This window comes from Lynx rufus, unplaced genomic scaffold (genome assembly GCF_022079265.1).
Source record: "Lynx rufus isolate CCGP_SWC_20201006 ecotype Redwood Valley unplaced genomic scaffold, mLynRuf1.p SCAF_10, whole genome shotgun sequence".
Classification (NCBI taxonomy): domain Eukaryota; kingdom Metazoa; phylum Chordata; class Mammalia; order Carnivora; family Felidae; genus Lynx; species Lynx rufus.
Window position 1 is genome coordinate 15,199,888 of NW_025814824.1, and position 12,152 is coordinate 15,212,039.

Genomic DNA, 12,152 nt, shown 5'->3' on the forward strand with positions numbered 1-12,152 from the left:
CAGTCTAATTGTGAGTTATAATTCCCTTTTAATACAGACTAATTATATATAACATATTATATTATATATAATGTATGTAATATTATATAACACACATCTCAAAGAAGGTTATGTACATATGTATGTGTGTCTATATGTGTGTGTATACACACACACACACACAATTTGTAAACAATATTATCAGGCTTAGTAGGTTAAATAACTTACTCAAAGTTACACCGTAAAATTCAAGATTTTAAGATCATTAGTTATTTACTTTTTTTTAATTTTATTTTTTGGAGAAAGAGAGCACAAGAGGAGAAAAGGATCAGAAGGAGAGAGAGAGAGAGAGAGAATCTTAAGCCCTGTGCTGACCATGGAGACTGATGTGGTGCTCAATCCCATGACCCTGGGATCATGACCTGAGCTGAAATCAAGAGTCAATAGATACATGACCTGAGCTGAAATCAACAAACTGAGTCACCCAGGGACCCCTCGTTATTTGCTTTTTAATTTACTTATGTCTATCACACCAATGAAAATATGATGTTGATGAAGACAGGTTAAATGGATTTTTGTTCACACGTATATCTTCAGTACCCTAATTACTGCCTGGCTGATTGCTATTGGTTGCCTAGATGAGAAGGTAGGTGGATGTCTGTCCTCTGAGTAACTATTCCCAGCCACTGGACTCTATGGTTTCGCCCATGGACAACCAGAGATATTGAGGGATGAAGAATAAGGGAGAGGTGCTGCAGGTCAGAGAAAATGAGGATGACGGTAGGTATGAGTGAGAGTAGGTTTAAATGAGATAATATTAGTATCCTAATTTGTGTTTTTACAAAATATTTCCACCATCAGTCCACAGCTTGTCCAATTATGTGAGAGTTATGCAATTTTTGTTCCATCTTCCATCACGAACTAATGCCCTGTATGTTATTCAGTTTTAAGAATTTTGTTTAATCCATTATTTCCTGTATGTGTTCACTGGAGGTTGGCTGAGTTGAGAAGTTAATATCTTTGTCTATACTCTGTTTCTAGGCTCTGAATACTAACTTAACTTGGCTCCCTGGGAGGAAAATTGTCTCTATATTTGTATTAAAATATGGAATTCTGCTATTTTAATTAATAGATTTAGAAGTCAATTAACACTGGGAATGAATAAAACATTTGTTAAACTAACATCAAAATAACTATTCATATAGAACATATTGTAAAATGTATTTAGATGTTTATTTTAGCTTTGAAAATACATTGAAGATTATTCTAGCATAGGTTGAGTTATTATAAAATATTTTCCATTAGATGGCTATAAACAATGGGTCTAAATGGATTCATCCTGGCGGTAAGCTATAATTTTCTTATACCGCTTATAAAGTCCTATGCAAAAAGTTTAATTTCTATGATTAAAAATTATACCAAGTGATTTCACATTCATTTTTCTGTTTGACAGAATCAAAAATATAAATGCCCAATTCTGTACACATTTACTCAAAGTATTCCTAATTTGAAAAAGAACAGCATTATAATATTACATTTACTATTTTGTTCCCTTTTCTGAAAAAGGAACTCAACTTCTATATCTTACTCTCAAAAGTTTGAGAGCTGAATTACCTCTTTAAATGCATAATAAGATACTTAAAATGTAATTTAACTTTGGAGTTACACATCCATAGTAAATCTTTATCGTAGGGAATGAAAATATACAATTATAACCTCAAGTAAAGTTAAAAATTGTGCCAGCAAGAGAGCTATGATTAGAAATGGCTAAAGTAAGATCAACTTTGCATTGTCAATATTGTGTTATATAGTAGAATGCCTTTTCAGTGACACACACTAATTAGAGTTGGAAACAAAAACATCGAATTTGATTTAACCTAGTAGACTGTAATTTGAGTCTTACAATGAGTCCTTTATGGAAGCAAAGAAGTTCTGTCTTGTGTGATTATTTAGTGTACTCTCCGATCTGTAGATAATAATGCCTCAAATATGGCTATACATTTCCCTCATCCTACACCATTGCTGCATCAACCCATCCATCATTATCTCCGGGTGAAGAAATATAAGATCCATTTAACTGAATCTCCCAAGATCCAGATATATGTGTTTATGCCTCCATTATAGAAAAGCAAGCCTTAGTAAATGTCTCAGAGCCCACAGTGACAAAGTATGAGTCACACCTTCAGGTTCCATTAGAACCTCTATTATGTCCTTTCTGGAAACCAGAATGTCTAATGGAGCAAAAGCCAAAGTTTTAGGGGCAGGAAGCACACATTGTAGAAATGGCAGTCAGGGCCCCAGGCCAAAGCAGACACCATGGATGCTCTGTCCACATGCACTCAGATTTATCTTCCACTCCATGCACAGTTGTCCACATTGTGCTCTCACTTCACGACCCTGCACGCACGTGTTTGGCAGCGTGAGTCTGCTAGGGCTGCGCTAACCAAACACCACAGACCAGGTGGCTTAAACAACGGAAATTTATTTTCTCACGGTTCTGGAGGCTGAAGTCCAAGATCAAGGTGCCAGCAGGTTTGGCTTCTTGTGAGTTCCTTTCTCCTTGGCTGGTAGATGGTCACTTTCTTGCTGTGTCTGTTCACATGGCTGTCCCGCTGTCCATGTGCAGTCTGTGTACTAATCTCTTCTTATAAGGACACCAGTCATATTGAACTAGGGATGATCTCATTTTACCTTCATTAACCTCTTCAGAGGCCCTATCTCCAAATACAGTCATATCTTGAGGTCTTGAGGGTTAAGACTTCAACATGTGAATTTTGGAGGACATAATTCAGCCCATAACAGCTTTCTTCAGCTGTCACAGCTACTTTTCCTATACAAACAAGAATTAAATATGCCTGGAATATTTACATTCTACCAGCCATAGCTCTGAACGAGTGAGTGATGGGTGCAGAGATGAAAACAGTCTAGTTTCGCCTCTATACTCAGAGCCCGGAACTCCATGACTGGAATGAGCAAAAGTTATCTGCAGAGCTTGATAATGGCTCTTGATTGGTCTTCTTCCCTTCCTCCCTTACCCATTTCCTTACTCTCCCACTATATTTTCTTGCGAATATATGCTAATAAACCACTTAGGCACAAATCTCATCACAAGAATTAACTTTATTTGTCTTTGGGACATCATTAGGGGTTGCAGTGTATCTCCCCAAAAATATGCTGAAATCCTAATGTGTAATTGTGAACTTACTTGGAAGCAGGGTCTTTGTAGATGTGCTCAAGTTAAGATGAGGCCATAGTGTCCAACCCTGGCCCTAAACCCAATATGATCGGCATCCTTATAAGAAGAGGGAAACATAGAACACAGAGATAGACAGAGACACACGGAAAATCTCATGTAACTGCAGAGACAAACGGAGAGAGAACCATGTGAAGAGAGTGGAGTGATGTGTCCATAAGGCAGGGAATATCAAAGATTGCCAGAAAAATCACCAGAAGCCAGGAAACAGGCACGGGACAAATTCCCTCTGAGCGCCCAGAAGGAACTCATCCTAACGCTTTGATTTTGGAATTCTGGCCTCTGCTAGTGTGAGACCAAAAAACTTCTGTTTTGTTTTGTTTTTCTTTTTCTTTTTTTTTAATGCCACTAATTTTGTGAAATTTTGGTATGGCAGCTCTAGGAAACTAATTCAGAAACCCAGCTGAAAATAGATAATTTCAGAGGAGGGGGAGAAAAAAACCCTTTAATTTCATAGGTATGGAAACCCTAAAGACATCAGGCTGTCAGGCAGTCAAACCACTGAGGCTTATTTGTCTTCCTGAGCCAAGGAGAAGGGACGGGGCTTTGGGATTCAAAGGGAAGGAAGACGGTTCACAGGAAGATGGGAAGAACAAGTATTTGGTAAACAAGTACTTGCCATGCCATCAAGCAGATAAGTCTTTCTGATAAAACGTTATCTCTGGTAATAGTTCTCTTTCTGGTACAGGGCGTCTAAATTCTTTTAGGCAGTTAAGGAAGAGGGAAAAGCAAAGAAACAACCTGAAGTCTTTTAGGCCTTGATTGCCTTCAGCTCAAGATAATCCACACCCTGAAATGGCATGTTTTGGGGTCCCGTATCCTGTCCCCTCTCAGAAGCATACCCTTAGGATGTGATTCTGGAACTGGATTACTTGCCAGCTGGATGGTACCAGGGATCCCACTGTTGTAGATGAACAACTTAAAGAACCTCCCGCTCACCCTGACGTTACAATTGGTAGAACGTTCACCAGTGCCGAGGTGGGATAGGATACAGGTGGCAGGAGCCACCCTGATACTGAGCATTTCAGAGGTATGGGGGGGTGGTGGTCAGCAATGAAAAGGACTGTGCTGGCTGTTGCTAAGTGCCACTGTTGTTTTGAAGAAGAAAACTGGCACGCTCAGATGGGTTGATCGCAAACCAGGGGCACCGGGTGCAAGTTAGAAAGCCTCCAGGAAAGCATTTCAAGAAATCCGCAATTTCTGTCACCAGAGGGCAGATGGAGCTGGTGCTTGGATGATGCACAGGACAGGGAAAACCCACTCTTCCTCCCGGGTGTCTCTCTTTCCTTCTCACATGGCCCCTGTACCCACAATGCTCTGACACCAGATGTGTGAGACGTGTGGGGTTTTTCCACACAAACGAATTCCTTTTGATGCTAACTGGATGAAGTGCAATTTAACTCAATTCTGATGCCATCTACCTGGAGATAGCACCAGATCCCACACACTAAATGCTTAGCCCCCCAACACTTTCTCTGCCTCCTTCAGGTGCCAATTAATTGCACGTAGTAGGTCCCCAGGTTGCCCACAACTTCTGTCCACTTTGGCTACAAATCAGAGGTTCCCAGAGCCTCCTTCCCCTTGGATTTTATTATTTGTTAGATTAGTCCACAGAGTTCAGAGAAATACATGGTCACGTTTAATAGTTTATTAGACAATAAAAGATTTAGTAAAGGACACAGACGAATGTTCAGATGGAAGAGACGTGTGGGCAAGGTATGTGGGGAGGTACCTTCTCTGGTATACCACTCTCCCAGCACCTCTGTGTGTTCATGGACAGGCAAGCTCTCTGAACTCCATCCTGGTGGGATTTTTATGGAGGCTTTATCACATCAGAATGATCTATCATTAACTCCATTTCCAGCCCCTCTGCCCTCTCTGGAGAATGGGGAATGAGGCTGAAAACTCCAAGCTTCTAATCACGGCTGGGTCTTTCTGGTGACCAACCCTATCTAGCAGCTCACCAGGAGTCACCTCATCAGAAGGAAGATACTGCTGTCACCTAGTAAATTCCAAGGGATTTAGGAGCCCCCTGTCAGGAACCGGTTTCAGAGAACAAAGGTTAGAACAAACGATGCTCCTAGTGCTCTTATCACTTAGGAAATCAAAGTTTTAGGAGCTCTGTGTCAGGACCCCAGGGCAGAAACCAATTTATGTATATATAATATTATTAAATTATAATTCATTAAATAACATTAAAATTATTTTATATATAAATACATAAAAATATATATTTATTTTTATTTATATATTTACATTTCTGTGTAAATATATACTTATATATTTACATTATATCTATATGTAATATAGTTATATATTTAATATAGTAATATGTAAATAATAATGAAATATATACATATATTAACATATAAAATTATTTGTATATAAATACATAAAATCCATTTTTTATTTTCTATTTTCTATTATTTCTATTATTTGACATGCACTTTATTGTAAAAATAGGAGTATAATGCACACTGAATTCACAACCTTGGCAAGTCTTTAATGCTAAAATCCAAACCCTGATGGGAAAGGAGCATGGCTTAAGGCATTGAATGGAGACATATGGATGGATGTACTCAAGAACGGGGACCCCCAGAGGGTCCCTCTGGGGCTGTAGGTAGGGACTACTTTGTTTTGCTGAAGCAGCCTCCTCTTGCCTGAAGACCATGCCAAAACATCAACTGAGACAGATGCCTTGGAAGATAATAATTGTTCTCTTCAAAATCTGACCCACTTCCTCTCCTGTCTTCTAGTTCTGCAACTAGGATCACATCTCAGCAGGGGCCAGCTGGGGAAATGCTTTCTTGCTGGAGGAAAAAAGGAATTATTCACCAAAGGAATTTCAGTACATGATTAACCATAGCAAAAGAAATTATGGGTTGGGAGAGCATGCCAGGAAGTAGATCCTGATAGCATTGGACTGGGGCAGAGGGTGGGGGTGGTGAAAAATAAGCTTAATAAAGGAGAATTGGCCAATAAGAGAGCATTCTCCCATGACTGATGAGAGCATCTGCAATGGTCCTAATATACTGCTGGGATGGTTACAAGAAGCTTGTGGGGGGACAAAGACTCATATTAAATTAAGTTTAAAAGACAGAACTGCCATGGCAGAGTTTTGAGGACAAGGTCAAAAGGCTCAGAGGAGTGAATATGCTAGAATGGTTCTATTGTATAACCCTTAGAGCCCACCAACTGGCTGGGTTCTTTGGAACCCAGAGAATGCTCTTGGAAGGGCCAGAGAAATGCTGTCATCACTAAGCTCATAAAGAATATGCTAGTGATGGGGTTACTGGCATGTTTGAGCAGCTCAGCAAGGTTGATGACAGATAATATCGTTAGAGAACTGTTGTCAGTGGGCACGATAGGATTCCAGAATAGCAGACAGCAAGGGCAATACTAAACCTTCAGGGATCTAGGATGATGGCTACTATACCAAGGTGTTTCTAAAGGAACACTAGATGGACAACTAACAAAAGCATGGTTTGATAAACATTATAAAAAGTTATTAAAATTGGATGAGCAGAAGCCTGATATCATTACTGCCTAAGGGATATCACTTCCTCATCCAGTTTACAAGGCTCAGCTAGTCCATATACCCACAGAAGATTCCTACAATGGCATAAGCATATACCGCATGTATTTCTGTAACACAAGTGTACATATTTTGCATATAATTTGAAGTTACAATCGGCAAGTCCTCTATGAACATTCTAGTCTCTCTATATTGGCTAGCAACACTTCCCATGTCTGGAATACCATTTTGCATCGCCTATGCGAGTGTTACTCTGTTTTAGGGCTTCAATAAAGTCCTTCCCGATGGCCCCCGTCTCTTGGTCAACACCTCTCCCTCTAAAGAACAATCCTGTTCATTAAACATTTACTATTCAGGTTTAGTTGATTGTTGAAGTTTTCATATATGAAGGAAAGTCCATTTTTCCAACCTGATTCTTAGACTCTTGCCAACAGGATTAATCTAGAAATTAGGACAATGCTGTATGTGTAACAAAATATTATTTAGAATTTTCCATTTAGCATTTTAATTTCTTCCATTTTTTGAACTAGGAATGGACCTGTTCATCACTGCCTATAAACATTCATTACACCCATATATTTATCTTAGATTCTTCATTGACAGCATTACTTGAAATCCTTGAAATAAACCTAGTAGGCGGACTTAACATGGACTGATTAACTTGCGGATACATACGTGTAGATTAAATTTAAGGCTGTTTATTTTTTAATCTGGAATTATAAGCTTTTAATATCAAATGAGTCAAAGGAAAATTAATAGCCACTATAGAACAGATACACAATATTGCAACTCAGGCCCTTTTGTAACTCTGTCATCTATTTTTTCATAATGACTAAAACTCCCCAATACCTATTATAGACTTGTTCCATAAATTATCATGCCAAACTGGGAGATGTGACTAGCTGTTTCCTATCTGCTAAATATCATCAAAGTGTCTTGGTCTAGAGAGACTTGACGATGTTGGGATCACCCCCTGTGATATCCAAATGCAGGACAGAACTTTAGAATTTAAGAGTCTCTGGTGCTGGTTAAGAAAAAGATCAAAATACAGATGGAGCAGAATAGAGTATCTATCTACATATACACATACATGGACACATAAGTTTGTAGCTTGTAAAATCTTCTTTATATATGATAAATCGCACAGGAAAAGAATTTAAAAAGAATCAGAGTAAATATGGTGTTAGCAAAAAGAAAAAAGCCTAATTGTTTTGAGTACTTTTTTTCAAGGTAGCGCTATCCCGTCATATACCACAAACCTAAAAGGGATAATTTACAGGATGATATAATCTCTTCAAAGATCTACTTATCCTCAGCTTCTTGATTCAAATCAGACATCTCTCCACTTGTCAGGGGCCCTACTTTCTGTTCTCTTTAGCATTTGCTGGTCACTGTGAGGGCTTCTGTGAATGGCCCTCACTTAACTGTTCTGTTGTGTTGAAATGAGATACTTGGTTAAACTACGAAGCCCACAGTCCTAAATTTTCAGTTTAAGTTATGATGCTTTTTATTTTTACCTCCTTCTGAGTCCTAAGGATGTTAGAGCAACCGCACAAAGACGACAGCACGTCTACTTTGCCAATCATCTGCTTTGGATTCTCGAAGTTCTATAGGGTAATTATTCCTGTAGCAACCGGCACAGGAAGTGCCCTCATGGCACACGGACTCAAATGGAAAACATGCTGTGACAGGCTTAGAGCTCAACTACAGACCTCGTATTCCCTCCAGTGTCCAGTGTTAAACACCACACCTGCCGAAGCCCTGACTGTGGTCCTTCCCTCCTCCCTGGCTTCCAGGAGGACCAATATGACTGCAGCATCATTGGCGATTCTCCCTACCAGGCTGCTCCCTCCTCTTCAGTATTTTTCATAGAATCACTTTCGATACTCCCCTCATTCTTGTTCTATGACATATAGTCTTCTGATAGTATTATAAACATTTTGCTTGTTCTGAATGACTACTCATAATCACGACTGGGAGAAGGAATGATAATTCCTTTATTTTCTTTCAGCTTCTTCACATCTCGTCTACTCTGTTTTCCTTAAAGGTCAAACTTCTGGGGAAATTGAATCTGTGTCTTTAAAACAGAAAGAAGTTCAGAGAACATCGAAGAAGTATAAAAAAGCGAATCCACTCCGCCAAATAATTTCATTTTCATTATGAGAAAATGCAAAAATGGTCAAAGAACCATTTTCAAGTGAAAACCTAAACTTGTCCTGTTTTAAAACTACAGAAACTATTTTCCTTAATACGGTCTAACTAGGGACCAGTTTTGTTCTTATTCTTACAAGCTAGTCTTTAGTTCATCTGACGTGAGGAGATGAAAATTGATCTTCATCAAGAGATGCCTACGTACCAGACTCTACGCTAAACTTTCTACACAGGTTTTCTCCTATAATCCACTAAAAACTACATGGAATACTAACTGCTATGGATATTTGACAGATGGGTTATTGAGGCACAGAGAGATTTAAAAACTTGCTATAAGTTACATAGCTAGTAAGTAACAAATCAGATTTGTTGTCCAACAATTGGATTCCAGAATCTCTGCTGTTAGCTCTTACGGTAATTTGCTCATCATTCTTAAAATGTGTATCGTCACTTTCGCACATCTTGGATGGCTACAAAAAAGTAAGTGACACCATCTCTGTTTCAGAGATGAAGTAAATGATGTAGAGTCACTTGCCTAAGGACCTCCAAAAAACATAGCTACACAAAAAGAAAAACAAAAACTGTGGGGGGGGGTGGTGGTGGCAGGAAACATAGATAGTTCTACTCCCCTGGTATAGTTGATTTTCTCATAAATTTTGAAGCCCACTTAACACTAAATTGTATTCAGATTCAAATTCAAATTCTATAAGAAAGGACCTTGCTCCTGGATGGCTAACGGCACAGTTTTTCAAAGCACGGTCTTTAGGGAACAATTGCCCAGAGTTTAAGTTCCAATTCTTCCTCTTAGGGACTGTGAGACTTTCAGCAAGTTATTTAACCATCTCGAGGCCTGAGGCCTCCTGCAAGGTAAGGAGAACAATGGTATCCCCTTTGCAGACTGTTAGGAGAATCACCTCCGATAATACATGTTACTAATGTTTTGCATAATGCTGGACAGTGCTTATGTGAGCAATAAATGTTATCTTTTCCCATTAGTATTTAAGATGGACAGGAAGCAAAATTGAAAGACGGAAAATATGAAAGCTGGTTTTGATGGAAGACAGGATTTCTCTGTGGAAAATGTTCAGGCCCTACATAAGATGCGTGAGATTCAGAAGTGCCCCGGTGGCTCACTCGGTTGAGGGTCTGACTCTTGATCTCGGCTCAGGTCATGATCTTGTGGTTCCTGAGATCAAGCCCCACATCCACGGAGCGGAGCCTGCTTGGGATTGTCTCTCTCCCTCTCTCTCTGCCGCTCCCCTATTAGCTCCATTAAAACAAATAAACTTAAAAAAAAAAAAAGGCATAAGAGACTGTTAAAAACTGAGAACAAACTGAGGGTTGATGGGGGGTGGGAGGGAGGGGCGGGTGGGTGATGGGTATTGAGGAGGGCACCTTTTGGGATGAGCACTGGGTGTTGTATGGAAACCAATTTGTCAATAAACTTCATAAAAAAAAAAAAAAAAAAAAAAAAAAAAAAAAAAAAAAAAAGAAGTCTGGGAAATAAGAGAAGTAGGTACGAGTGGAAGCAGTTTAATTCATTTTAGCTTCAAATTTTATTTATTTATTTATTTATTTATTTATTTATTTATTTATTTTTGACTAAACTCTGCCCCCAGCACGGGGCTGGAACTCACAACCCCAGGATCCAGAGTCCCATGTTGTACCAACTGAGCCAGCCAGGCACTCCCTAATTAATTTTAGCTTTAAATCTTCACTTAACCCCATTGCTTATAGATGTACTTTGTAATGACTGATTCTGTAAAATTGGATCATGCATGATCTCTATTTTTGGTTGATTCTTTGTGTTTTCCTTGCTACTTCTAGTTTTTTATCTAACACTGTAAGTTACAGCCTCAGTAAAAAATAATTTAATAAAAACACTTCATAATTCGATGTTTCATTACATATTGGTAGCGTTCAGGTAAATCAGTTACTAAAATATGAGTTTTTCTTTGGGTCCAGGCCCATCATCAAAATAGTAAGGGAACAGAACAAGCTTTACCTTTACAACTCTGTTGGTAATAAGACTCACATAATGCCCATTGAATTAGCCACCCTCTCAGTCACTTAAGCGGCCTACCTCGGCTCAAGTCACGATCTCGCAGTTTGTGAGTTCAAGCCCCACGTCAGGCTCCGACAGCTCAGAGCCCGGAGCCTGCTTCGGATTCTGTGCCTCCCTCTCTCTCTGCCCCTCCCCCACTTGCACTTTGTCTCTTTCCCTCTCTCTCAAAAATAAATAAACACGAAAAACCTTAAAAAAATAAAAACTTAAAAAAAAGTTAGCCACGCTGATGGGCACTTGTAATTAACACCGTACCCACAGCGAATGAAGATACTTCTTTCTTAATAATCTTATTAATGACTATTCAGGACTCTGGCATGATGGTTGCATTTTGCGTGTGATGGAATTTTTGCCTTGGCTGACTGTTACGGCCCTCCAACAGGCCAGTGGCAGCAAGTCCCAACATTTGTCTTCACTCACTAAAGCAGGTTTCTGTGTCCGTGACACCTGAGGAAACCATCCACAATCCAGATACTTTCGAAAAGGACTTGTAGACTCCTACTCCCTATATTTCTGCAAATGTCCTGCCATATGCTCAGAGAGGAGTTATGCCACCCGAACACCAATCATGTGTCATGTGAAAGGGGACAGGATGTTTCCTGGAACATTTCCCAATTACATTATTTCTCTTTCTGAAACTGTGCTATGTGAGTGACCACACTCTTAGGGAAAAAAAAAAATCTACCAAGAACCCATCAGAAGTTTCTAAATCTCTCATTTGAAAGTGATAAATGTATGGTAGACTGGATTTTGTTTTATCCTCCCTAAGTTCATTTCCTTAAAGAAGAAATGCATGCTTTTCTAAAGTTTGTTTCTTAAAAATCATTTCTATATTTTAATCGCAGAATCTATAGAAATTCTAAGTGTTTTGTTTTTTGTTTTTTTTGGCCTCATCACCTTGGCGATTTTTTTTTAAATCTAAGATCGGTAGCTTGAGAATGATGAAAATTAATTTATTTTTCACTCTTTAACAGTAAGGTCTTTAAGATTGAATTTTTAATATTTCTACCAAATTATGTCATTTGTGTCATCAAGGCAAGCAAAGTATTTTACATCATAACGTTTTCTAAATTTCTAGAAAGATGAATAAAACATGAATTCCAATTAATAGTATCATCAGTAATTTAAATACATCTCAGATACAGAGTGGCAGACTATTTAGAAGTTCA